The following is a 26,385-nucleotide window of genomic DNA, read 5'->3' on the forward strand; positions in this document are numbered from 1 at the left end:
AAAAATTAATTTTAATTACTCCAGCTCATGACAAATGAAATTCTGGTTGGTGTTCCACAGCTGAAATATCTGTCTTGTCTTGATTTTTTCCTGTAACCATTCCCAGACTCAAGAGGTGCTGTTTAGAGGTTCAGAACAATGCTGTGGTATCCATGACAGAGGATAAAGAAGAGGGGGAAGGGAAAAAGCAAAAGGCATTATTTGTAGCTCTTACTATTTAATATAATAATATTAATATCTACTATGTGCCTCCCACAAAGCTCCAGCTAAGCCTGTGACCCTAGAGGACTGCCTTAGAAATATGTGGACAAAAAAGGCAAGGAAGGGACAAGGGCTGTTCCTGTGGTAATGACCACACAGCCGTGTGGTTTTTAAATAAATGAGGGTACACATTAATGAAATTGTGGTTTGTTTCAAACTCAAATCACTTTCTGCTGGCATCCAGAGTTTCTACTGTAGGATGTAATGTTACTTCCCACACCTGTGCAAGTGTTTCATTGGTTTGTAAAAGGGATGAAAGGGGGTGGGTATGTCAGTCTGTGTGGTAGCTAGAGCTCCTCTAAGCTGCCAGTGAGGATTCTCCTGCCTGCAGCACTTGGGTGTTGCTCCCCAGGTTGAAAACTTTCCTTTTGCTGCAAGGGCTCCTCCACAAGAAGTGCCAGGTGCAGAGTGAAGCCCTTGAAGGCATTCCCTTGACAGGCAGGTAATGCTGATTGAGAGCACAGCACCAATTTGCAGTGTACTGCCTAAGAGAAAAGACACTTCAGCTGGGGGAATAATTTGCAGTAATGAGGGTGAAAGCTAAACTTCGCAGCATAGCTCGTGTCAGACAAAAACATACCAAAGTCACAGTGAATTTCTGGAACACCTGACAGGCATTTCTTCTGGGTAGGGCTCTGTAACACGCACTCGGTTCACAACCATTTGTTTTGCCTTACAAACTGTCACTGTTGAGCTGATGCCACCAGAAGTTGGAAGGAAATGTGACTGGAGCTCCTCCACCAGCACTTCTAATTTCCTTCCCCAAGGTGGGAGGAGTGGCACATAAAGAGAAAACTTGTGTGTGTGTCTCTATGGAGAACGCCAACGAGGCAACACAAATGAGCAGGATTGTTTATGCTGGGTTATCAGATGGTGTTGCTACCAAGTACCATGTGTGATTAGAAGAAAAAAAAAATAAAAAGAAACTTTATACTGAATTTTTGGTGCTAGAGTGGCTGGGTGTATCTGCTCATGGCCTGTTCTTGGATTAGGAAGATGCATTCCCTCAGGAAAGTAGAGCAAAAGATCTCTCCTGGTGACCAAGCCCTCCAGGTGATGCTGCAGGCTCCTGAAGGAGCAGAGCAGAGGGAACACGTGGCTGGTGTCCCAGCTGAGGGCTGCTGTGTTTTCATATGAGAGAAGCCTTGGTCTGTACAGGATCTGACACTTCATTAAACCAAAATCCATCACTGAAATCTTGGAACGGACAAGCAGCCACTTGGACTTTGTGTCAATGGCCCCTAGGGTAGGAAATCACTATGGTATCTCCACAACCTGTACTGCTTTGTGTGAATGCAGAGTCGCACCTTAACTCTGAGCACAACTAGTGGTTCCTGGGATAAGCTTCTTTGGCTTTTCCCTAAGAAAGGCAGCTTGAGAGCTTCACCTCAGCTGGGGCTGAGATCCTCATTCTTGTATGAAAAGGAATTAATCTTCTGGGGCAGAGGGCTGCTATGAAATAAACATCAGGTGTGTCAACCACACAGACTTAAGAGGAGAAGTAGTGGTTTGGGGGTGAACAATACCCAGCTGTGGCCAAAGAAAGAGCCAGGGAAAGAGCCCACTGCAGATCTTCATTGGCATCCCATCCTCTTCTGCAGTGAAAGCTGGCATATTGCAGGACAGATGATTTCCCTGCCTGTTTTTTTTATAGTGCTTTACACTTCCCAGGAGTTGTTTCTATATGACTGTAATAGAGCTGTCAAAATAACAGCTTGTGGTGGAGGATGCAGTCGCACCTCTCAGCTCCTTGCTGCCCTTCTCCTGCAGCACCTGCTACCAATGAATGGCTGGAGGATGAGGCCAAATGAAGGTGACACTGGCTGTGAGTGCAGGACATGGCTCAGTGCTCATTTGGCTGACCTTCCCAGCAGAGCCATGGCCTCAGGCCTCTCCAGCCTTTTGCACTGTAAGCCTGGCCCCAGCAATGGTCTCCTTTGCCTCGTGACCTGTAGAAGGTCTTTTGCACCTTCCAGCCTCACAGCTCTGCATCCTGCCCTTCCTGCACAGCATTTCTGATCTAACTACACTGTGCAGGCAACACATGGAGCACAGGAGTCACAGGAGCAGCCAGCTGATGATTTGGGGATTTGGCAAGTATTATCCTACTGCAGCTTGACAAGACAATGAGGGTGGAGGTGTGACAAGATCTAGTCCCTGTACACTGCAAAATAGCTGTTGAGTAGGCTATGGAATATATCTCAAGGAGGAGTACCCTTAGGACTACCTGGCAATGACTGCCTGGAGGGAGGCAGCATCTTGGTGCTGGGGTAGTGATGGCTCTCCCATGCCTGTGGAAAGGTGTGTTAGAAGTGTCTGGATCTGCTCCATCTGGGAATAATTGTGTAAAGTCAAATGAGTGGCAATATCAGAGCAAAACATTAATGAAGGGACTGGAGTAGCCATCCATCAATGTCCATTTGCTTGGAGGCTTGGAGGCTTTTTCTCCCTCCTTTTATCAGACATCTTCAGTAACCTACAGGTGCCTGCTTGCAAGGTCAGCATTTCCTATGCATGAGAGCAGTGGCTCTGCAGGCTGAAGGCTGCATAGATTCAATGTACCAGCTCAATCAGATGTTTAAGCATCTCTGCAGGAATGATCACTGTCATTTAATCTGCTGATTAGTGTTGTCATATCTATTTGTAGAATACAGTATAATTTATGGTGAGATCCCTGGAGGATCTTCAGCAAATGCTACAAGTAATTGAATCTGCTGATTTTTAAAGGTCAGGTAAAAACTAAGCATTATTATAACACAGATGAGGTGATGATGACACCAGGTAGCTTTACATTTCAAATGTAAAAACTTGAATTTTCTGATCATTGCTGTATGCCATCACTGTTGGAGATGAGTGAGTAAGACAGTCAAGAACCATAATGTCCATTTTCAACCCTGTCAGTAAAGCAATGTAATTTCTGAAGAGAAGAAAAAAGGACTTCCTTTTCCAAATCAGCAGGTTGGGGGGGAGAAGAATTTCAGAGAGGCGTGATTAGGGAAGCATCAGGAAATTGTTTGGGTGATTTTACTGAAGAAGTGGCTCACTGATGAACTCTGAGGCTGAGTGCTGCTATTTCCAGTCCTGGCTGAGTAAGATCCCCCGAGCTGGCACAGCTACTTTCCATCTCTCTTCCAGCAAACAAGCGGATTTCCCTTATCAGCAAAACTAATTTTGTCTGGCTGACAAGTTATAAAAATTAAGACTTTTAATTTGGATTGTACAGTCTGGAGTTCATTTCTGTAGAAATGAGGGAGGAACGGAAGGAAGGTGGTCTGGATCGTGGCAGGGACAATCAGCTTTTGAGAGCACCAGACTAGAGCAGCTCACTGAAGAAATGGTTTGACCAAAGAACAAAGCTGATGGAGGGAACCAGCACCACAAAGCTCAGGCTGGGGTGCTGCCTTGCACTAAAAACTCTGCATGTTGATAATAAATTGAGATTTATTTAACAATAAAAAAGGGGTTTTTTAAATTTAAAGAAGAAAAGTATTTCTTCAGGGTTAGATTTTTGTTGTCAAACTTGTCTGGGCCTATTAGAAGCTCCCCCAGCCTTCTGGAATACCACTACTTCCCATCTGCTTCCCTCAAAGTTACAAAGTCAGTGGAGAGCTTGGCAGGAACTAAACTGGCAAGACAAGGAGTGGGTTGAAACAGTGACTAAATGTGGGATGTGTCTATCCCTATGAAGCTGCTGCTAACGCCAGCACCCTGTATGGTGTCTAACAGGCATTTATAGGCCGTGCACCACTGAATTCTCCTGCAACAACTCCTGCCTACAGGTGCTCTGCACAGGGCAAAACTGTGCTGAGGTCATAAATTTTGTGGCTGAAATGCCTAATAAAAAGGGTAAATGCATGTTTGCTTGTAAAAGCCCTTCCCCAGAACAGATTAAACAAGTTATCCTGTGCTTTTTTCACTGCAGAAATATGTGTTTGCTGCAAACTTTCTTCTTTAGCTGCTCTGTAAATCATCAACCTAGAGCACTGCAGGCTACAAGAGCTGCCAGGACAATAAACTGAAGCTTTAAGCCCAGGAAAGACTTAAATATTCACCTTACTTTACATAGCCTGGTGACAGCAATATGGATGTGCCTAAGGCTGAGTGCTCCCATGCTCCGATGGATCAGGGCCTAAATACACATGGACACTTCAAACAGAGGCATCTGTCAGCAAAAACTTCCTCTCCTTGGGAGGAGGCTTCTGTCACAGCTCCTGCGTGGGTGTTGGGGCACATAAATCCCCCAGACTTTGTTGTTCTGCCAGCAAGCAGGACAGAAGAGCAGTAAAAACCTGCCAGGTCAGTTAGAAACCAGCTGAGTCACAATGCTGCAACAGGGCCACCTGAAAATAAACAGGCCAACAATAAAAGCCGCACAAGGGCCGAGTAAGAAGCCTGACTCTCTGGGTGGGTGCAGGTTTGTCTGCTGCAGTGGCTCTGGGACTGTGGATGCTCCCTCCTGCTTTCCTACATGACTCCCTTTGTGCAAACCCAGGACACTGGCAGAGCTGGCCCATCACCTGCTGTGCAGCGCACGAGTGGAGCTGAATATTTGGGAAAACAACACCGGAGCAAGGACCCTGTAAGACACCTTCAGTATAAACCCTTTTTCTCTGTCCCCAGCATTGTTCCCCTTAGGGTGACAACGGGCACCACTGATTAGAAGGGTATGCCAGCCCACGTGTGCCAAATGGGAACCTGTTAGGTTATTTTGGTGCTCTCTGGGGAGAAAGCGAGGGCACGCAAACATGGATAAATAACCGCTCCCGGTTCTGGGTCTCTTATATAAGGTGATGATTATAGAAACTGCAATGTACGAGGGGGTGGAATGCAAAGAACAGAGTTTTTAAAGGAAAGTAGGTCTGGGTGTTGAGGGGGGAAATGGAAATTACCAGCCTTCCTTGAGGTTTGATAAAATCAAAGAAGGTGGTGCTGTATTGTAGTGATGCCTTGGCCGCAGACAAGACATGAGCGTCCTGTGCTGGGGAAGAGTCGCGCAAAGATTTTATATAGATCTTCTTTTCAGGATGAGCTGATGTATGGGACTGTCAGCTGAGCACAGTGCTGGGAATAAATTATTTAATGGCACAAATGGTTTCCAAAGGGAGCTGGGAGAGTATTGTCCCAAAGTAACCAACACTTCATGTTCCTTTGCAAGCACAAACAATAATTGAATTGAATTGAATCGCAGACATGTAGAAAGCAATTCTGTAGCCATCCTGACACTAATGTTGGTTGGTTGATTGGTTAGGGAAGAATTTTTCACTGTATATTTTCTTTTCTTTTAAACTTACTGAAGAATGCAGAATTAACACTCAGGATACTTTTTAATCCTAATCAGAAATGAAGCTGCTTACAAACTAGGTTTAAGCATCTTTAAATCCTTATCATAGATGGGCTGAGCTTGGGCTGTTAAGACAGGCTGCTATTTTATTCATAACTGTTAGGAGAAAAATTGGGGAGGGTTTCTAAAGCACTAAACATTACACACAGCTATTTGCCATCTCCTCCTCTTTTAAACACAGACTGTAACTCACCGGTTCCCTACGCTGCAATTTATTTTCTTATAGCCAGGTTGTGAAAGCTGTGGGAATGGAAGTGATCTGCTGCTCTAATCTGTAAGGAGAGCACCAACCCCCCCATGTCTTCAGCCTGATTGTGGCAGCAACATGTGCATTTACAGATTCATTGCTGAGTGTCTGGAGGTTACTCTTCAATGCGTGCTCTTTATAATCTGATCAGTCATCCACTAAAGAGTCTTGCAGCAATGTAATTCTGAGTTTCGCTGCCTGAGCTGTGTTTCTCTCCCTGTTGGGTTTCTGATTGTTGTACCAGAAGCAGCATCACAACTTCTTTCGTGAAGTGGGTTTTGGTGCACGGTCACTGGAAAGTCTCCTTTGGAGAAATCATTATGCTAATGTAAAACACTGGGTTGAAGCAGGGCTGTAACAGTGGGCTGGATCTAGGAAGATAATCAGTGTCCTGCATGATAGGGATATTGCCTGGGTGCCATTCCAACTTCTGTATCTCTCATTCCTAGTACACATTTGTGTTTGGTGTGTACTCCACAGGTGAATTCACACAAGGACACAGAGAGAATCCTCTCAGATGTTTTTGGTACGTCCCTTCCTTGGGGCCAAGTCTGCTCTCGCTGCAATTAGCAGGAGCTTGTGTTGCAGCTCTTGTGCGTAAGCCTTGCTCAGCTGAGCAGCCTCCCTGACCTCAGTGGGGCTCCTTGTGTGCCTAATTTAGGGCTGGAATTTGCCAGCGGGTCAGCACCCACTGGGATGCTGATAACCAAGACCTACTCAGTCTATAGACCTGGTATTTTAGATCACCCCAAGGCGTGCCCCTGATGGGCATTGCCAGCAGGAGCCCACAACACAGACCAGATCCAGATCTGCTGGATTGTCCCAGCTGTGTGGTGTGCCCCAATCTGTGGGCATTTAATGGCTCAAAGGGGCATTCATGCTTCTAGTGACAGCATATAATGACTGTATATATAATAATATAATGAGAGATGAACATGGGTTTATGGCACAGTGTTTTCATGAGGCAGGATTGATAAATGAGAGGCAAAAGTCTCTCTGGGGCACAGGTAAAGGTGCACTGACGCTGGTTTTACAGGTTATGGGTTGCAAGGGCTCTGATTGTCTCCCTTCCCTCCTGCAAGGCTGCAAAGGGAAGAGCTAAGGCAGCAAATCCTGCTCTTGTTTTGGCTTCCTTCACGTGCCTGCTAAGGCGTTGCTATGTGAAAATCCTGGCAGGGGGTGGGAAATGCTGTGTCTGTTGGAGCTGAACAAGTTCCTGTGTGTTTAGTAGTTGTGGTGTCCTTGTTTGCTCTTTCTTGCGAGCCGTGTGAATAGAGACCTTTGTACATCAGGACATGTGGTAGTGCCCAGGTACTCCTTGGATATAAAGGAATGTTTGTGCAGTGGCAGCCAAGCCATGGAAATGGTAGAAGCAGGTGCCTTGTCTTGTTTCAGAGGAAAATGGAGTATGGTTTATTGAATAAATCAAGGCTTTGTTAGCTAGGCCACCTTATTCCTGCAGGGAATCCGTAGGAAGGATTTATATTAAGTGTTCTCTGATGATAATGATGCTTTTAAAATAGAATTCAGAATATTATGCCACCTAAATCTTGATAGCCCATTCCTTCAGCTCAGAAATACTAATGCAAGGTGTATCTTGTACTCCATATTTCATGGCTGTTCCAATTTCTCTTTTTTTCGAGCTATATATTAATGTGGATTTAGAGGCTTTATCTCCACAGCTACACAGTCCCCCTCACAAGCCTTTCCAGACATGCAATTTAGCTAAAAAAAGCTTGCTTTGTTCCTCAGCATTATATGGTGTAATCAGGAGAATGAATAGAGATGCCAGAAAGATTTATTACTTGATTTTTTTCAGAGATGGAGAGAACAACTAATACACAATATTGATTTCATGAGAAACTGGGGATCCTCACATCAGAGAAGCATTTTTTTCAATATCCACTTCAGAAATATCACCCTAAATGAACTGGATTTTTTGAGAAACTAAAGGATGAATAGGAAAAAAAATCAAGATGGACTGGTTTTTTCTTTATCAAAACATGAAGCTATGCTTTGATAATCTAGAATACAGTAGGATTTGGCATTTATGGGAAGTCCTACCCAATGTTAATCCACTCTTCAGAAAATGTGCCATAACCTCACTACCCCTGAAGCATCATTTCACTGAAAATGTTGCAAAAAGCTTTGTTTGCCAGATTTCACCAACTTTTGTTATTTTTTAAATCACCTAAAAGTGCAGCATTTATGGACGTTCATAAAACAAACCAGAACACAGCATTTCATTTTCAAACCAAACTCCTAGCTGGTTTAAACTCTCTCTTTCAACAGAAAAACTGAATACAGTTCTGTCTTTTTAACTATCCTAAACACAAATGCAACCACTTGGTGACATCTCCTTTTTTTTTGGCTGGGTTTATGATATTTGTTGAGATCAGCTTTTGGTTTCAAAGGGGTGGTGAGCTGCTCTGCTCCCACTCCTGAGATACTGAGCCTGAAGTCTAATTATGCTCTTTCCATCTTTCTTGGTTGTTCCTTGCTACACTGGTGACAAATTTAGCAAAAAACCTCCAGCTGTGCTGAGACTGTGGAAGGAGTTGAGGCTTGGGGTTAGAGCTTGAATAGCATGTAACCTCTTATTTCCTACCCTGTCTGGCTCTGAATGGCAGCTATGCAAATTATATGCATACACTTTCTACCGTAGTTTGGTTTTATGGGGGCTTTCATTGCAGTTAGATGAACTTTGAAGAAATAATTTTAAGCTAGGAACTTTAATCAATGCAATTTTTTTCATATTTTTTTCCTTGCAAAACCAGGTTCTTCATGTCACTTGTAATTCAGCACTAGTTAAATACTGTTGGTTTCCTAGGGAAGATGTGCTATTGTTTAAATCAGAAAGGCAAATACAAATGTAATGCAATATCCTGTCTACCAAACAGGTGGGACGTGCAGCTGACCAACTTGTAGTCCAGCTTCAAATGCAACTTTGTTTCCCTTCTTCTTTGAACTCCTGGAAACAAAGATCTGCAAAAAGAATGGGGTGCTTTAATCCCAGTCTGAATGCAGTTGCAGTGAAAATCAGCTATTGTAGCTCAATAGCTCTGGACCTCTGTGCCTTCAGAAATTAAAAGCCCCCTTCCTACTGATATTTTAAAATTAATATTTAATAATAGTAAAAGCATGATTTCCATGTCAGAAGAGGGTTTCTTCATAAGAAAATCTTTATTTTGATGCAGCTCAGAGGACTTGCCTATCACTGTTCGATGCTGCCCAGAACCATGGCCAGACCATAGGACCCTATAGCATTTCTTGGCTTCTGGAGTCAAGTGAACCACTTGCTCTCTCCCTGGTGTTTGTGTCCTACATATCCCTTATCCAGCCTCCTATCCCAAACCCTGGGGCACCCAGCACCACAGAGTGAGCCAACATACCTTTGTCTCCCAGCCTAAGCACAACTGTAATGATTTCTGTGGTTTATACCTACTTTCTAGATGTATAAATAACTGCTATCAGCTCCTGGGTCTACAGAGCAGCACAGCAGAGTGCTAATGAGACCTGCTCCTTGCTACCAGTTCAGCTCTGTGTGGGCAAATAGGTGTTAAACTGAATTTTAATCTGCTGGCAATGAACATCTTATTATATAGCTGTGCCTAAGGGCTCGGCAGGTTTGTGCACCACACACAGCGTGTTCAGGTGGAAGCTGAGCTTGTGGGTGAGGATTTAGGAGAGAAAAAGCAGTTCTCAGTTTCTGCTGATTGCCAGCAATACAATGGAGACAAAAGCTCTATTTCTCTACCATATACACATAGATGTACTACTACTACTACTATTCTTGCTGGGATGAGCACTAGCTGGAGGATATTTCTGTTTGGATGGAGAAGTGGAGAGAAAAAGAAAGAAAATCAATGTCAGCCCCCAAAAGGTGCTTCATAAAAACGTGCAGACAGCACACACACCAGATGCTTGTACCACAAACTGGTGGTCCTGCCAGCTCGTCTTTGCCATCCCAAGAATATCAGTTTGAAGGGAAGATACAAGGGACACAAATCTTTCCTTTTGTTGCTTCTATCAGCCTTATTTTAATCTGTTTGCCTAAATTAGCCAGAGGTGCTGTTAGTCAGCAGCACAACACCAATTTCTGTGAACAGGGCCTTGGGGCTTTCTGCCCTTTATCTGAAGAAAGGCACATTAGCATGAGAGATACAGAGAGTTTGTTACTGATACTTCATCCTTCTCTCCCAGCCCTATTAGTAATCCAGTCACCAGCTCCTGTCTCTCCCCTTGTTCTAAAACTTCACACACTCCTGTTATTGTGTCTGCTGCACCTCTGATTCACAAAGCTTCTTCCTTCAGCTTCAGATCACTTTTGCAGAGTAACTCCTGCTAAGAAAATCTATTAAACATATTTTATAAGACTGTGGCCAGCACAAGTATGGGGCAACTGATGTTTAATGGGAAAGGAATAAAGAAAGTTTTAATATAAAGAGAACCCATCAAAGGTTCTTAAAAAGAAATTGCTAAAGATGTTGCACAAGTGACTTAGTGCACACATCTGTGGTTTTTTAAATTATCTTTTACGTTTCTCAACAACATTTTAATTAAAGCCTTTATTAGCAAGTGCCTCATTATAAAAGACTGACATTTTTTTATTATTTTCTACTTCATAATTTTTACAAGTGACTTTCTACAAATGTTTTGCTCCAAAAAGGTCATTCTGGGAGAAAGCAAGAAGGAAGTAACAGTGTTAAATCAGTCATGCAAAAGGTGTGATGTGAAGCATAGCTTGTTTTAATGAATTTTGTTCACTAAGTGAGTCTAATTTCTGGTCACAGCAATTTTGGTGTATTGATTTCCAGCCCCACGCTTGCCTGGTAAACAAGATCTCATCACAGGCCCTGGTTTGTGTCAGTAAGTCCTTTCTGCTCAAGCAAATCAAATATTTTAATCTCCAGGTCCTCACAGCTTTTGTGCTCAATTGCACGCAGGCCTCTAAATGAAGAGGCTCCGAGCTGCAGCTGCAGGGCTGGGCAGGGCAGAGCCTGAAGGTGCTCACGTCCCCATGTGCCAGCTGTTTGCAGCTGCACAGCTTCTCCCTTTGCACCTGGGCAGTGTCAGCCCTGGCTTGTGCCTGGCTTGTAGCACAGGGGGACAGGAGGAAGGCTGGCTGCAGCAGCAGGATGCTCAGCACAGGCCAAGCTGTGTCCTGGCTCCCAGGCTGCTCTAAGGATTTCTCTCCTACCTCCAGCTTTGTGCTCACACCTAGGCTGCTAGGCTGATGAGGATCTAACCTTTGCTTTTTCACAACACTCTGAAGACTTTATATAATTTTCAGATATAGCAATCAAGCCACTGAGCAACTGGACCCAAAATCTTAAATTTAGGTCTGATAGGGAAGCAAAATTCTGAATACAAACTGACTGCTGCTGCTCGGTTGCTTGTGGGTTTACATTGCTGTCTATAAGTGCCTTTGCAGGTTGCTTACAAAGTAACATAAGCTAGAAGAAAAACCTCCATACAACTTCAAAAAATAAGAATAAGCTCGTGTTCCCTCCAGTTTAGCCATCAGTGACTGCTCTTCCCCATTCTTGTGGCCAGCTGTCCCAATGACTGTACTGTGTGTACTGAGCCAGCGCTGATCTCTCAGCTGTAAGTAACACCCAGTAAGGGAGCACTGCATATATTTAAAGTGTTTAAGGACCCAGCAGATATTGTGCCAAGATTGGTATATAACATTCTTGTGCCTATCTGAGACCTCCTCCTTGGAGGATTTGTTCTTGAGTGTTGTATAACACCTTTCTTTCTGCACTGACCTCTGAGATAATGTGCATCAGGAACGTCATATTGTCAAGAGAGCCAGGCAGCAGCTTGGGAGTTGGTACAAGGGCACATGAATAATGGCATTATTTCCAATCAGAAAATTGCTAAATTTAAGTCTATTACTGAATCCAACAGAACACTGTGCAGCTTGGCACCTTATGCAGGGTGTGCACCTACATAAGATTATGTTCATAACAGGAATCAATAAGGTTCAAACAAAAAGCTGGAAAAAATCTCCATGAGAATGTGGAAGGGAATACTAAATGTTTAGTGATATTTTTAGCTGACCTTTTGATTTCAAAGTTCTTTTTACTCTAAATATCCTTCCCTAACACAGTGAAATAGTAAGCTACAACCTGAAAATATCCCACAGGGATGGGAAAAATCCATACAAGGTTGGAGCTTGTTTTTCCTTCAGTTGAGATGTTTCATGCAGAACAAGCTGAACTCCTTACACCTGCTAGATCCACAGACCCATAACAGAAAGGGACAGACACAGTCCTTTACTTAAAAGTAACCCCTGTGAGGCTGTCGGTGTGAGCACCAGAATGTGGAGCAATTGTGTGCATCTGAACACAAAACTCCTTAAAACTTCCTCACACAACAGCCACCAAAAGTACTGTCAGCAAAAGAAACTGCTCTGCTGAGTGGGGATGGTTCCCTCTCTTCCAGCACCTGTGAGTAAATGTGGCATCACTGGGTGAGTTGTAAGCAAGCCTGTCAGTACCTGTAAGGTGACTGTCTGTGCCTTGGAACACAGAAGTAATAACCTGAAAAATTAAGACAGTGTAAATTCTAACATTTCCCAGGAGTGTCTGGCTTTGCAGCTTTAGCAGTGTGTAAGGCAGGGCTTTTTTTTCTTTTATGGTAGGTAATACATTTGATTCAGCATTTACAATCAGGAGGTTCTAAAAGTAACTATGCCAATTCACTATCAGAAAAAAAAAGAAAATATATAAAAAAAAATTAAAATGGGGCTTTCCTATCCAAACCAGCAGGAAGATGAGCCAAAACTAATAATGGCAGTGGTGGTTTCTGCCTTGTATTTCTATAGTCAAAAACAGGAAGCTGTCTGACATTGATAAAACTGCTCTTGAATAGTTGTCATCAAAGGTCTAAATTATTCATTTGAATGCATCGTTACTAAATGCATACTAAACAGGAGCCAGGCTCTTAAAAGACAAGCTAAAAAATACTGGGTTTGCATGTTTTCTCTTTGTTGATTTTTTTCTACAGTGGAGAGAGGAAGAGTAATGATGTGCTCGTTTTTATGCTGCATTAACTAATTATAGACATTAAAGGCGAAAAACACCTATTATTTTATTTAAATCTACCCCTAGCTGTTGTCATGGCTGACAAATCCAGTTCTTTTTAAACACAGTTTTGCAAACTGCTCTTTCCTTGTGCAAGCATGCTTCACAGCCCCAAACCACTGTAAAATAATGAGTAATGTAATTCCCTTACCTGTCTAGGCCATGTGTCCTTGTAACTTCAAAGGTCACCGAGTTGAAAGATCCTCTGTGGGTGATGCTTTTATTTACTGTAAATGTAGTTTTCTCTTGCTCCCATCCGCAAGCCCCTCTCCATCAGGCTTCTCCCGTAGCGTCTGCAAAACACAATGCATCCAGCATGAGCACATGCTGTGTTGCAAAGGTAGAATCACATGGAATCACCTGGATTTTATTAAAAGAGGAATCCAAGTAGACTCACTGTGATAGAACGCTGCCTGTGTGAATGTTTTCGCTTTCGTACTTTACACACTGTGCCAATATTGGGGGTGGGAGGTGACAAGTAATATATTTTTCACTATCCCAGCTGTTTTAGCTCTAAAGGGAAATCATGCAAAAAGCAGGCTAGCAGAAGTCACTCATTGCATGAAGGGTATGGAATAAATAATATACTTAATTACAGCATCAAGAAATGGCTTTTTAAATGCTAAAATCAAAAGAGGATTTGACCTCAGTCTAGGGTGATGAAACATGAGCACAGATCTCACTAAATAACTGAGATCACCAATATCTGCCCATTTATATGTTCTTAGGACACCTATGACCTGATTCCTGCACTGTATTCCTTCCCTGAGGTAGCAGGACAAGGTGGCTGAGAGTACCAAGGTCACCCAAGGCAGTGGGGGAGATGATCTCTCTCAGATTACGGGATTAAAACCCGACTGAGAGAAGGGTGACATCAAAAATTTCCCAGTTCCCCTCTTTCTTTTCAAGTCCCAGAGGATGAATTTCTTTCTAAGGCTCAACAACACCCTAAGACCAGCTCAGACAAAACACCTAAACCGACAGCTCACATAGCCTGGGGACTCATTTTTCCTTTTTGCAGTGTCAATGTGACCTTTTGCGTCTGTCACTTTGGGTAAGGAGGGGCCGGGATTCACCCCGTAACTGAAGCACCTGACTGCTGGCAGCCTTTGGGAATAAAAACAGGGAGCATCTACAGAAAGCTTCAATAAATGCAAACAGGATGCTCTGCTCTGATGGGAAAATGAAATCTCTGAAGTATTACCTGAAAACAGTTCTTGAAACTATTTACTTGGGCAAGCATGTGGTTGCTTAAGTGAAGATGACACATCAAAGCCTAATTTTGTCAGTTCTTGATGTTTTAGTACCTAAGAACCAAGGATGAATTAATACTGTATTAGAGGAATATGACTTCTGCACTTCTATATTTCATTATGTTAGCACAGCATTAAAAGGAATTATTTTCTGGTTTTGATTTTGGGTGTATTCCCTTGTTCCCATATAAACGTGAGGCACAATTGCACCATTTAATGGCTAAGAAAAGAAAGGCAAGGCCAGGAAAGCTGGTTTCTCACCTATGTCTGATTGCCTGGAGTTCTAAATTAATTATCCCTCTTAAGGGACAATGGATGTTGAATGGGGAATAAAGCACAGCTGTTGAAGCAGGGTATAAATAGGAAAAGGTTTTAGAGGGGGGAAAAAAAAGGTGCACTTTGAGGTAGACAGATTTGTAAGGTAGCATTGCTCTTGGATTTGGACTATTGGTTTGAATTCAGCACTGACATAATGGACATATCAGGGCTTGGGTGAGATGCCATGGGAAAACTCTGCTCTGCAGCCCATGGGATTTCAGAGAGCAATGTCCCACATAAACATATTTATGTGGTCAGACAGACCAGTGCTTTGATAGTATTTTTGGACAACACTTCTGGCACTGTATTGCTCCTGTTTAATCTCAGTCAGCTCCAACCACTTAAAAAGTCTGTATAGTTTACCTGAGCTGAATTAAAACAGGCCTTTTTCATTCTGGGAAAATAGTTTTTGTTTCTCTTTCTGTGTCTCACAGCATCTAAATCACCACTTGGAAAGAGAATCAAATGTAGGCCAAGTGATTAGCAGAGTTGAGCAATGCTGGATTCTTCAATTTATGTCTCCCCAGATATGATAAAAGAAGAGGGGATTTTTTCATGAACAGGGAAATTTTTTATTTTATTTTCTTATTTTTAAGCATGCAAAGTTTTGGGGAAAAAACCCAACTTTTAAGGCTTAGAATTGTTTGTGAATTTAAGGCTTAGAATTGTTTGTAGCAATGAGTTTCATGCTAACTTCAGAAGCAAATAAAGTTTTCAGAACTGGAAAAGTTCACTTTGTTTGCATACAAGTGTGTCCCTTCCTCTCTGCCTCTCCAATGTTTGTTAATCTATTACCCACCTTAAAGAAAGCTTCCTGTTCCTCCTTGGAATCTGAGCAGAAAATCAATTAACTATAGTATTAATGAAGCCTGATTACAGGTTTTCCCCTGCCTGTGGTTGTCTTCACCTCCCTTTTCTGCCATTATTTAACAAGGCATACAAAAAATCTTATCTATTCCCTTCTTTCATCAAACATTGCTGATTGGAGTTCCTGCTTTTATGACTTCCCTGATAAACATAATTTTAGATTAGAGTGTTTGGAACAGACCAGCTTAACAAGGAACTGCTGGGACAGAATCTTGTAGTAGCATTGCCAGTGATCATTAATGGTGTTTATTCAGGATTATTTGTGATGGAGGTAAATTCTAGATTCAGGGGGTTCCTCCTTCCTTATTAACACATAAATCATTTTCTGTGATATTCCTTCATGGGATATGCAAGGAAGGATGAGGTTTCTCTCCTTAGTGCTTTATGAATCCAGGACAATGCAAATTTGTCTCTGGGGGTCAGATACCCAAGTCATTCCTTTACTCCATAACATGGTGGTACCACTTTGCCCTTCAATGCTAGAATGGGAGCCTCGTGGCACCTTCTTAGGAGGGAGCTGGCCAAGGCTGCAGTCTGCCCTCAGGATAAGGGCTGTGTACTTGGGATAAGGGCTTTGTACCTGGATACAATCCTGGAGCTGCTCCATCTGCTTCAGGTTGTCATTGATCAGCTGCAGCTGAGTTACATTCCTGGCTCAGGAGGTGCAAATCTCGCTGCTTGACCTCAGGTCTGGCATCTGGACAGGAAATTGTCTCCCACGTAGAAGATCGTATTGGGATGACTTGGGTTATCTATCCTAATATACAGCTTCCAGCCTGACTAATATGAATTATCCCCACTTTATGCCTCTGGCATTCTTTCTTCTGCTGAAGGCACAGCAGAGTGCCAGCAGATCTATACAGGTTGATCAATTAAGTCTTTTGGCACAGGAACAGGAGAAAGAAAGGAGAGTATTTCTGCTCTAGGCAAAGCCTCCTCTTCCAAACTTTGTGCATGAACCCAGGTCTTTGACTGGAAAATCACTAAAGCCTGGGCTAACAGGAGGTGTTAGGACAGATTTGGACCCAAAAATTAGGATTTTTGGAAGAGCTGAATGAAGCATGAAGAGGAGCAGGGATGGGGAAGAAAGGGGGCAGAGGAATATGTACCAGTACATGAAGATTTTGGGGAAGCAAGCCAAGTCAGCCTGCTCCTGAACTGTGACCTGAAAACACATGGCATGTCCAAGGCCTCAGGCTGGAAAAAAGTGGTTACAGGACTGAAAGAAAACCCTATTATGAGCAGTATTCTTCTGTTTTTTTGGGACAGGGACAACTTTCAAGGCTGTAATGCTGTCACTGTTCAAGAACTGACGCAAAGGGCAAGGAAACAGGGAAAATATCAGAGACCAGGGATGCTGGAGGAGGAAGAGGCTGAAGTCTGATGAAGCAAGACTGCAGCACAGGGAATTGAGCTGGGAGAGCTCACCCTGAGCAGGAATTACAAGACATCCATGCACTTCCAGAAAACAAATAAACACGATTGCCATCACCCATGAATGCACACACTTTTTTCTTCCCGTATGGTACAAAGGCCTTTTGTAACTCTTTAATTTAAACCAGTGAAATTGGAGCAACATAAAATTCATTTCTCTGGGTCCTGTTCTGTAAGCATCAATTATAATGTCTAATCTACATGAAGTGCTGCTAAGTTTAGTAACCAGCTCTTTATTATGCAGCACCCAAAAGCATTCAAATATATTCACATTAAGATGTAAGATCATACAAACGTTAATTGTAGAAACATCCAAATGCTAACAGTTGTTTTTTTTTTACCTCCTAAGGCTATAAACAGCTATTTTGTTTGGATTGCCATGTTCCTCTAAAACACACACTTTCAAAGAGAAATTTCTCAACTGGACAGTGGGCACAAAGCAATGTGCTGTCAGAAAGGAGAGAAAGCTTAGAGGACTGGCCTTTATTTACGACAATGATTTTGGAAATCAAGGTTTGATGCTTGCTGTGAAAGAATTCCACTCGGTGGCAGAGGAAGGAGGGATGTATTGCTGTGAACATGTAAATCATTTATGCTCTCAATTAAAGATTTACTCAACACCTCCAGTTTTTGCCTGAGATATGGATGGGAAAAAAACCCTGAAAACTGCTGCCTCTCTTCTGAGGTCACGTATCTTGTCATTTAAAGGATTATTCAATTTTGTTCTATATTTGACAGCTTACTGGCCTCTCAATTGGTTTTGGAATAAAACTGTGTATTCTTTTGACTTCCTTTTCAGTTTTCTCTGCAGCCTAATGGTTTTCTTTCCCCTATAGCAGATTATTGTGTATCTTTTTCTTCAGTATTACAAATTTTTCCACCTCTTATTTTTTACTGTGTCTTCTCTTTCTCTCTTGTCATTATTTTTTTTTCCTTTGTGTCCAATCATTCCTCTGCTTGTGCTGATTTCTTTCCCCCAAAAGTAATCTTTGCTGTCATTGCTCTCTCTTGTTAGTCTCTCTCTTCCTTCACTTTAATTCATGTTCAATTCTCCTGACTCTGATTTCTTGTTTAGGGGCCTCAAAAGGACCACAGAAACAATTCATAATAATAACAAAAAAACACTGTCCAGAAAATGAAAGGAATAATGTGGTACATAAACTCATGACAGCAAGGATAAATAATAATTTTTAAAAAAAAAAGGTGTGAATATGGAAGAGATAATCTAATCGCTTACTTAAAGCAGTTTTGATTTTGTGTGAAAGCAGAGCTAGCACATATTATAATACATAATTTCATAAGGTACAGTGCACCTGGGCCAGGATCATGACATATTGCAAAGGATGTTTTAGCAAGGCTTTTTGTATCACTATCTCTTTTTCTTTTGATGATTTGACCTTTCAACAGGTCATGGCTGGTGAGGCTGCTTCTGTCTCTTCTTTTATACTCTAAGTTTATGATCCTACCCCTCTCTTACAACTTGGAGGCAAGAGAAAAAAATTACATTACCAGAAACTATTATGCAAAGAGCATCAGAAAGTAATGGGTTTTAACAGTATGGACCATACCTTGGCATAACCACAAACCTCATTCATGATTCAGGAATCATTTACTTTTCATAGCAGTGAATTATCCCTGCTTGAATTGTGCCTTCATCTATTAGTTAAAACTCATGTTGTAACCTAAAACTTTAAAATTAAATAAATAACTAAATTACCCTTACAGTACTGGAATAGCTGAATTGCAAACAAACAAATGAGCAAAAAAAGACTCCAAAGCTTTCCAGATGGCTGGTTCCCACTGATGTACATTTTTTCTCTGGAGCTTCAAAACATGTTTAAATTATGAAATTTGGTGTGATTACAAGAACTTGGCAAGCACTCATTAAGGTTTTAGTCTGAGGAGTGATACTACAGAGCTGGAGAACACAAGATGAGCAGTTGTGGAGCTGCATGGTTGTCCTTGTGTGTGCACAGCCTCATCAGTATGGCTTGTGAAGCTCAGCTCTCTGGTCCCCAGGGTCTGACTTTTTCATGTGCCGCCCTCCTGCTGTTTCCTTGGGCCAAATCCATCCTCAGCAGAGCTGGTGAAACTGGTGAAATTGCATCAATAATTTACTTGACTTCATTTGCTCAGAACTGCTTGCTTGGCATGTCCTGTGCTCTGTCCCCAGCTTCTGCCAAGCCCAGGTGACTCAGTACCTGTCTCTGCTCCTCACCAGTGAGTGCCTGGTCTTGCTGCTGAAAATCCCTTTGTGCTGCTGAGACAGAGCCACTGCTCCACAGGGAGAGCCCCTGCCTTTGCTGGGAGAGCAGAATGTGGGGAAAGGCTTGTGGGAGGCAGCAGCAGCAACAGATGATGGGAAGGAAAGTGAGGGGGAGTGAAGTATGACAGAAAAAGAAAGACAGAAACAGTGTATTTACTATCTGTTTTGAATATATTCTGAGGATGGCAATGATGAATTTTAATGAGTCTATCCCACCCTCCAGCCTGGCGTCAAGCTGACAGTCAGGATCAGGTCTTGTGCTCCAAGTGCAGGGGAAACACACCCCACTGGGGCAATGGTGGGGATGAAGACTGGTGACCTTTGTGACTCTCCCAGCAATTTGTACTTGAGACAAGTGGGAACCTCCCTTTGCACGTCAGGTCCTTCTGGCTGCAATCACAAAGCCCCTTTCCAGCTCCTTCTAGCCCATCCACTGTCACCTCCTTAGGGCCCTGCCACACAGCCTGGGAAGAAATTCGGCAGCTCCCTAGTGCATGCCTGAACAAGGCTGCTAGTAAGGACACCACACAGTTTTTTCTGATGCAGCTTGTTGTCCAGGTGATGTTTGAAGGAAATTCTTTAACAGCCTGACAATGGAGACTGCTCCCCTCTTTATGGCAAGGGCAGATTGGTCACTGATACCTCAAGATTCACAGCTGTGGGAGTATTAGCTTAGAGAAGGGAGGGAGCAAAAAAACCCCAAACCAACCAACCAACCAACCAACCAACCAAGGAAAACTCCAAAAGTGGCTTTGTAGTAAAAAAAAGTTATCCTTGGACTTAGCAAGAATATTTTATTACAATATTGTTGTGTATGGTGTGTTGCTGCAGTCATCCCCTGCTCAGCACCAGACAATAGACAATCTGAATAGACTCTGAATAGACTCTGAATTATTCAGCTGTAGTTTAATTATTCAAGAAGAGGATGTGGCAATGATTCATGTCCAAAGGAGGGAGGAGGGTAACTGCAGTTCCCCTGTGCTAACCTGGTGGACCTTGTGCAATCCTCACCTCACTGGTCCCCAGGGACTGCTTTGGCAGTGCACTGATGTTGCATTTGTGCTGCCTGAGTAAGTGCATGCCCTGCAGCAAGCAGGTACATAAGCATTCAAGTGACCAACCTGCTTTGTACCTATCAAAGTGTGGTTTGCTGTCTGCTCCTCGGATTTATTGCCAAAAGACAGTTCCTTTGGGGCTCAACCAGCTGCTATCTTATGCATTTGTGGACTCCCGCCATGTGTCACTGTCAGTATATGAATTAAAAACAAACGCTGGGAAGTACAGGGAAGAGAAAAATAACAGCATAGAAGGAGGAGATGTGCTTAAGCCCACGCAGTGGACTTGGTGTGATTCCTTTCTAATAACTGACTGTCCGTCAAATCATGTAATAACCTGCAGATGGCTCAGCAGTGGGCGGCATTAATATCCTTGGGCCCCTCTTGGCACACAGGTGCCCTGCCCTGTCCTTCCACCTTCCCCTTTCACCAGCAGACAGCCTTGCCCCTTGTTGCTGTCAGGTGAAGCGCACAACAGGAATTTGCTGTCACACAGAACGTGGCTGGCTGGCTCCCAGGGGGCTTGTCCCCCTCCCCTGGGTGGGGAGCAAAGACAGGCGAGTCCACCTGACTTTTTGCAATGGTACCAGAGCAGAAACATGACAAGTGGCAGAAGAATTGAAGTATCACAGCTATTCAGACAGTGTGCTGATGTGATTTTTTTTTGTTTGTTTATTCACTATTCTATCCAGAATCATGGTCTGACTACACACACTGCCATTTTCAAGGGTCATCTCTGATGTTGAAGCAGTATGGAAACTCCACAAGTACTTAAACTTGCATTGTCCAAATACAGACACAGGTGACATCTAAATGCTTTCTGCACCTTAGTAAGATCAATGACATCATCCAAAAACTCAGAGAAGTTTTGAGAGAAAACAACCTGAGCCCTGGTAAAGGAAGAACAGGAACATGTCTGCAGGAGGGGAAACATACAGAGTGATGTTACTGGTTACCTTTCCTAGAAGATCTAATGGAAAATACAGAGAATCAGATACAGAAAATGTGTACAGACATCTGGAAGGGACCTTACACTGCAAGCACTGTGTCATACAATCCATGATAAAACCACAAACCCCACAAGCTGAAGAGTCCCTAGACTTCACTGTTTACATTGGAGGGCTAATGCAAAAACTTGCTGCTGATGCTAGAGAGCAACTTTGGATGTCCCCCTGAAATTCACTGATGGTAAATTTACCTCTGTTATTATAAACAAATCACAAGTGGTTAGATACTAGGAAAATGGGTTTTGAAAAGCACGTGATGGGACTGAACACAAAGGACTGTCAACTACAGAACTAAAAGTCACACAGGAAGGTTTGTGGGTTGGACAGCTTTAGTCTTCTGTGATTTCTTCAAAGTCTTTCTTTAGACAGAAAAATTCTGAACTGAAAAATTCTTGCATTTTGTATTAATATTTAAAGCAGAGTACTTCTGAATGAACACAGATTTGTTACAGCTTATTAATAAGTTTTCCTTTACAATTTTTTAAAGAGCACTTTTTACGTAGCCTGCTTGTCTTTCTATACATCATTTACAACACTGAGTGCTGTCATTTCAGCCTCATCTGATACTCTCACGATTTCCTTGCAGGCAATGCCAACCCCTTTCAGCTCTCCTGAACACTTAGGCAAAAGTCAGCTTGATTTGCACCCCTGCAGACACTCGGCTGAGGAGGGGGAGCAGAAGCAGGTTTGAGAGCTCAGCAGGCAGCCTGAGTCTCACTGGCTATGTAAGTACACGGAGGGTGAGACTGGAGGTGAACCCTATAGACAGGAAAGAGGAATGAGCTCTCAAAAGTGAGAAAGGAGCCCCAAGGCTCCCTCCTTGGGCTGCTGAACCTGGCACATCGCAAAGTCTGGCAGCAACAAATCTTGTTCAGGTCATGGTGGATGGGGACAGGCATGCTGATGAAGGACAGAGCCCCTTGTCTTGCACACATAAACCCTGACTGGCTCCTTGTCTGAAAGGCTGAATAGTACTGTGCTATTTTTGATACTGATGCCATTTCTTTGGAAGGTGGAGATACCTTACTGGTGCCTTAAAAGATACAAAAAGTATTGTTCAATGCTAAATTTAATTTCTTGTCATTAAATCAGGCAAAGAAACTCAACTCCTTTTTTTCCCCGAACATCCAAACGGAAAAACACAATCTTATTAGCAGCATTACCCTGAAAGATCTGTTTTCCTCCCTGCTGCATTATGCAGCTTCTGGAGGAACTCTTCTCAAGCCCTGTGCTTCTGTAGTACTGCATTCAGAAGACCTGAAGCACAAGCCTGAAGATAAATATATCCCAGCACAATGAAGAGCCTAATTAGCATCCCAAATAGATCCACTATGGCACTCTTGATTAGTAATATTCACTCCTTTTAATAAGAAAGACCTCAAAAATAATAATTGCAATGTCTGTCATTAATATTATAGTGTGGGCAGAGGAAAAACATTCCCTTTGTTCCCACTGATTCCTATTATATCAATCTTTGTATGTGTAGCTCCCTGAAAAGCCTAGAAGGAAGCTAACAGTCTTTTTGGAAAATGACCATAGATAATTTTATTTTATAATAAATCAAAGATCTGATACTGGAAGAAATTTTGCTCCTTCAGAGATCCAGCCTTCAGTAAAGTAACCTCAGCTTTTTCTAAATCAAAGCATTTGATGGGATGTGGGTGCGCAAAACAGAGGGATCAGTTGATACAAATGATTTGGACCATGAAGGTCTGGAACGGGATGGTATTTACAGGTGTGGAAAGTTAACAATATTGAGCAAAAAACCTACAAAAAAGGACAGTTTCAAGACTAAAATCTCTTTTATTTTGCTGTCCTGCCTAACCAAAATATTTCTGTAGCTGAACATTTTGCAAGGGAGAGCTGGTAGAGACATCTACAGTTAAAACAGCCAAGACTTCCAGTATTTTGCCAGAATTTTAACTACCAGATTAAAATATTCCAAACTTGCTGTCTGCCTGAAGCTGCAACAAAATAACCCAGCAATGTTCACAAAAACAGTTATGAAAAAAATCAGAAGTATTTTTAATCAAAATTATTCACCCCAGCTTAAGTATCTGTCTACTTCAGCCTGTAATTTGCCCTTTGAGTGACCATTTGATTACCCTTTTTGCCTCGCTGATGCTCAAACCTGGCTGCAGAGTGAGACCTGGAAAATCACTGCTCTAAGTGGATGCTTTGCTATCGACTCTGTGGAGCCAGTGTTTTCCCCATCAATACCAACCGCAGCACCATTACTGGCAGAGGATAACACATCCAGAAGAGCCTTGTGGCAGCAGGGGCAGCAGCCAAGCTCTCCCTGGGGAGAGTGTGGATGTTAATCCATGTAGCTACATGCACTGGAGCTGTTTTGTACAGCATCGAGCCCAGGTTAATAAACCACACTTATAATGGCAATTAATTGTGCACATGAAACTTACTTAGTATTCAGTGTCAACATATTTAACTAGAACCATCCATGGTAAGAAATAAAATAATCAATGACCTGACCAAGAGGTGGCATAAATCAGTGAGAAGCACACACAGGTTAGATCAACAGAGGATCTGTCAGAGATTGTCTGTGAACTAATAGCATAGAACCTCAGCTTCAACATTGTCACTGAATTTTGCAGGTTCAGACTCCAATACCTACCATGTTTCTATGCCTATTGCCTGCTTTGAATCACTGCACATGCTGATGTCCAAGGAAAATTTTGCCTTACACATCCCAGGAATAAACCACTGAGAATGAACTCCTTTGGGTGGATCTTCTAAGACATAGTGGGTTGTGATTATAAAACATCTCCACACTCTTGTATCAGAGAAGAAATAACATTAGAAGATCATATTACTTCACCAAAATTTCAGTGTGTTTGGAAAAATATTTTTCACTCTGAATATGCTGCAGATTGAGAGGGTTCACTCAAGCAGTGAAGGCACTCTGTTTTTTGCTGACTACTATCAGGTGAGGTGGCACTCTACATTTATGAGGCAACCATTTTAAATGCACCAGGTTTCAGCTCATTACTGCAGAGGTTAAGACTGTTCTGCTGTGTTTCCTGGGACATATTGTTTTCATCTGATATGAATTGTTGGCACAGTTCATCTTTCCCTATTTTTTTTTTGCTAAGTTGTGAGGGTGAATTCTTTAGCATTTGCATATGTTTATATTTAATGCCCCTAAAGCTATAACTACCAAACGTTGTCCTCTTGGAAGAAAATGAAACAGGACAGCTGTATGTTGTCCACAGCAAGTCAGCCTAAGAACTAGCTGGAAATTTGGAGGTTCTTGGATTCACTCCTTACTTATCCCTAAGCAGCCAAGTCACATTGCTGAAGTCAGGAGGGAATCAGTGGAGAAACAAAGATGAGACCCTTGTCATCACTTATGCTGTGTTTAGACATCCAACTGTGTAAACAGTTGTACCACAACAAAATCCACAGAAGTGGGAATTAACCTTGGTATGGCAGCCTGACCCAGCCATTTGCAACCGTATGGGGAGTTTGAGACCCTTCATGTGGCCTCACTTTCTATGACTTTAAACATCTTTTAGTGTGAAGAACTCTTGCTGTTAAAACTGACAGTGTCAGTACTTCTGTTTCCTTGCAGACCCAGGGTCCTGACACAGGTTCCTTTGATTACTGCCCTTCTTTCAGTGAACCAGCTAGGTCAGGGAGTCACAGCGGAAGGGGAAGGACTGTTTGGGAAAGGACAAAGAGCAGCTTTTTCTAAAGAAACTATACTTCCCCTAGTTCTGAGATGCCACTACTTGCCTGCATTTCATGCAGTTACCCAAACATTTCATGTCTCTACATTTTGCTAACCTTGTATTAAGAACAACAATAATGAAGGTAATAGGCCTAATTTTACCCTAGAATAAAATCGCCTTGCACAGGTAGGCAGCCATGAGCTATAGTCATGTAGAAGCCATTTTTTGGGAAAATGAGTTAAGAAATAATGGGAAAAGCCAAATAGAGTTGTGGGCCAGAATAACAATGTCAGTGCTTACAGATTGCCAGCTCTAGAGATCTGAAGAGAAACCACACAGGGATTCCTAAGGAGAATCCAATACTGTTTTCTAGCGAGTAACTGATTATGCCTCACTGGAATTAAAATACTTTTTTGTTACTACTTATGTAATAACTTAATTTACATACAACCCAATGGCAAGAAGAAAAAAAAACAAATCAAAGGAAAATAATGAAAAGGACATGGAGCACTTCATTTGTGTACCCACAAATGCATTCATCTCCCATTCATTTAGAAGCAAACACTTTGGAAACACAAACAAAAATCCCTCTCCACTAACCCCTGTCCATCTGACATTCAAGCTGATACCCTCCATCTTTAATGGCTATAATTGCTGCTCCCATATCCTGTTAACTAGAACCCTTTAGGCCTGCCAGCAGTACTGGCCTTCATCCAGCTCACGTGCTTCTCATTCAGGTTCCTTTGTTATTTCCTTCCTGCACCTCCTTTGGCGCGATACGCCCACCCCAGCCCTCGCTGCAGCCTTGCTGCCCTTCATGGATTTCTGAAACCCTGCCTCTGCCACCGTGCCCATGGCATTTCTAACTGAGGATACTTAAGCAAACACAAAGATCTGCTTAACGCAGCACTTGCCTCGGCTACAGAACGCCTCTGACTGAGGTCTGCTCTGCTGACAGCTTGTCCCTGGAATCACTTGTCAGCTTTGCTGCTGTTCTCAGTGCCCCCTTTGCTTACTTCTTTGATAGAAGCAGGTTGGCAGCTCTTGAAGGTAAAATATTTTTTTAATCACATCCTAGTGGGGGATGGGATGATCCAAGCATCATTCCAAGCTTGGATTTATTCAGTTTATGTTATAGGATAATCTAGCCCGAGATCTTGGCTACTGCATTACTGGCTCGAGTAGTTCATGGCAATGCAACGCCCTTTTTATGACTAGCAAAACTATTCCAGATTTTCCTCCGCTGTTTCCTCAACTCACCCTGCATAACTTCTTATCTGTAGCTTGCTGCCTCTCCCGAGACCAGCTCTCCGTGCCGGTGTCCCTTCGGAGCGGTCCCACACGTCCAAACTCCACATTTCACAGTTCACTAACAAAGTCCAAGAGGGCGGGCTGCAGGTGAACAGGGATGGGGAACCTACTCGGCCTGGAAAGCTCAGCAATTTATTTGGTTTTGTGGGGTTTTCACGGCTTTTTTTTTTCTTGACGGGGGAAAACCATTTCTCCTGAAATCATGAGGAGATGGAGAGAGCTGAGACCGGGCACACGGTGACAGA

At 42.7% G+C, this 26,385-nt stretch overlaps 1 long non-coding RNA gene across 2 annotated transcripts in view; it reads right to left on the minus strand.

Moving 5' to 3' along the window:
- Positions 1-26,176, minus strand: part of LOC107201339 — a 78,520-nt gene extending 52,344 nt beyond the window's left edge. The window contains exons 1-2 of one of the 2 annotated variants that reach the window (XR_004496631.1): positions 26,090-26,176; positions 13,092-13,233 (exon numbers count right to left, since the gene is read on the minus strand). This is a non-coding gene — a long non-coding RNA (uncharacterized LOC107201339). Of the gene's footprint in view, positions 1-13,091; positions 13,234-13,337; positions 13,394-26,089 lie in introns of those variants that run through there. The other variant, XR_004496630.1, reaches the window with a different exon arrangement.
- Between the last annotated feature and the right edge of the window lie 209 nt (positions 26,177-26,385).

The sequence above is a fragment of the Parus major genome, chromosome 3 (assembly GCF_001522545.3).
Source record: "Parus major isolate Abel chromosome 3, Parus_major1.1, whole genome shotgun sequence".
In the NCBI taxonomy this organism is placed as follows: Eukaryota; Metazoa; Chordata; class Aves; order Passeriformes; family Paridae; genus Parus; species Parus major.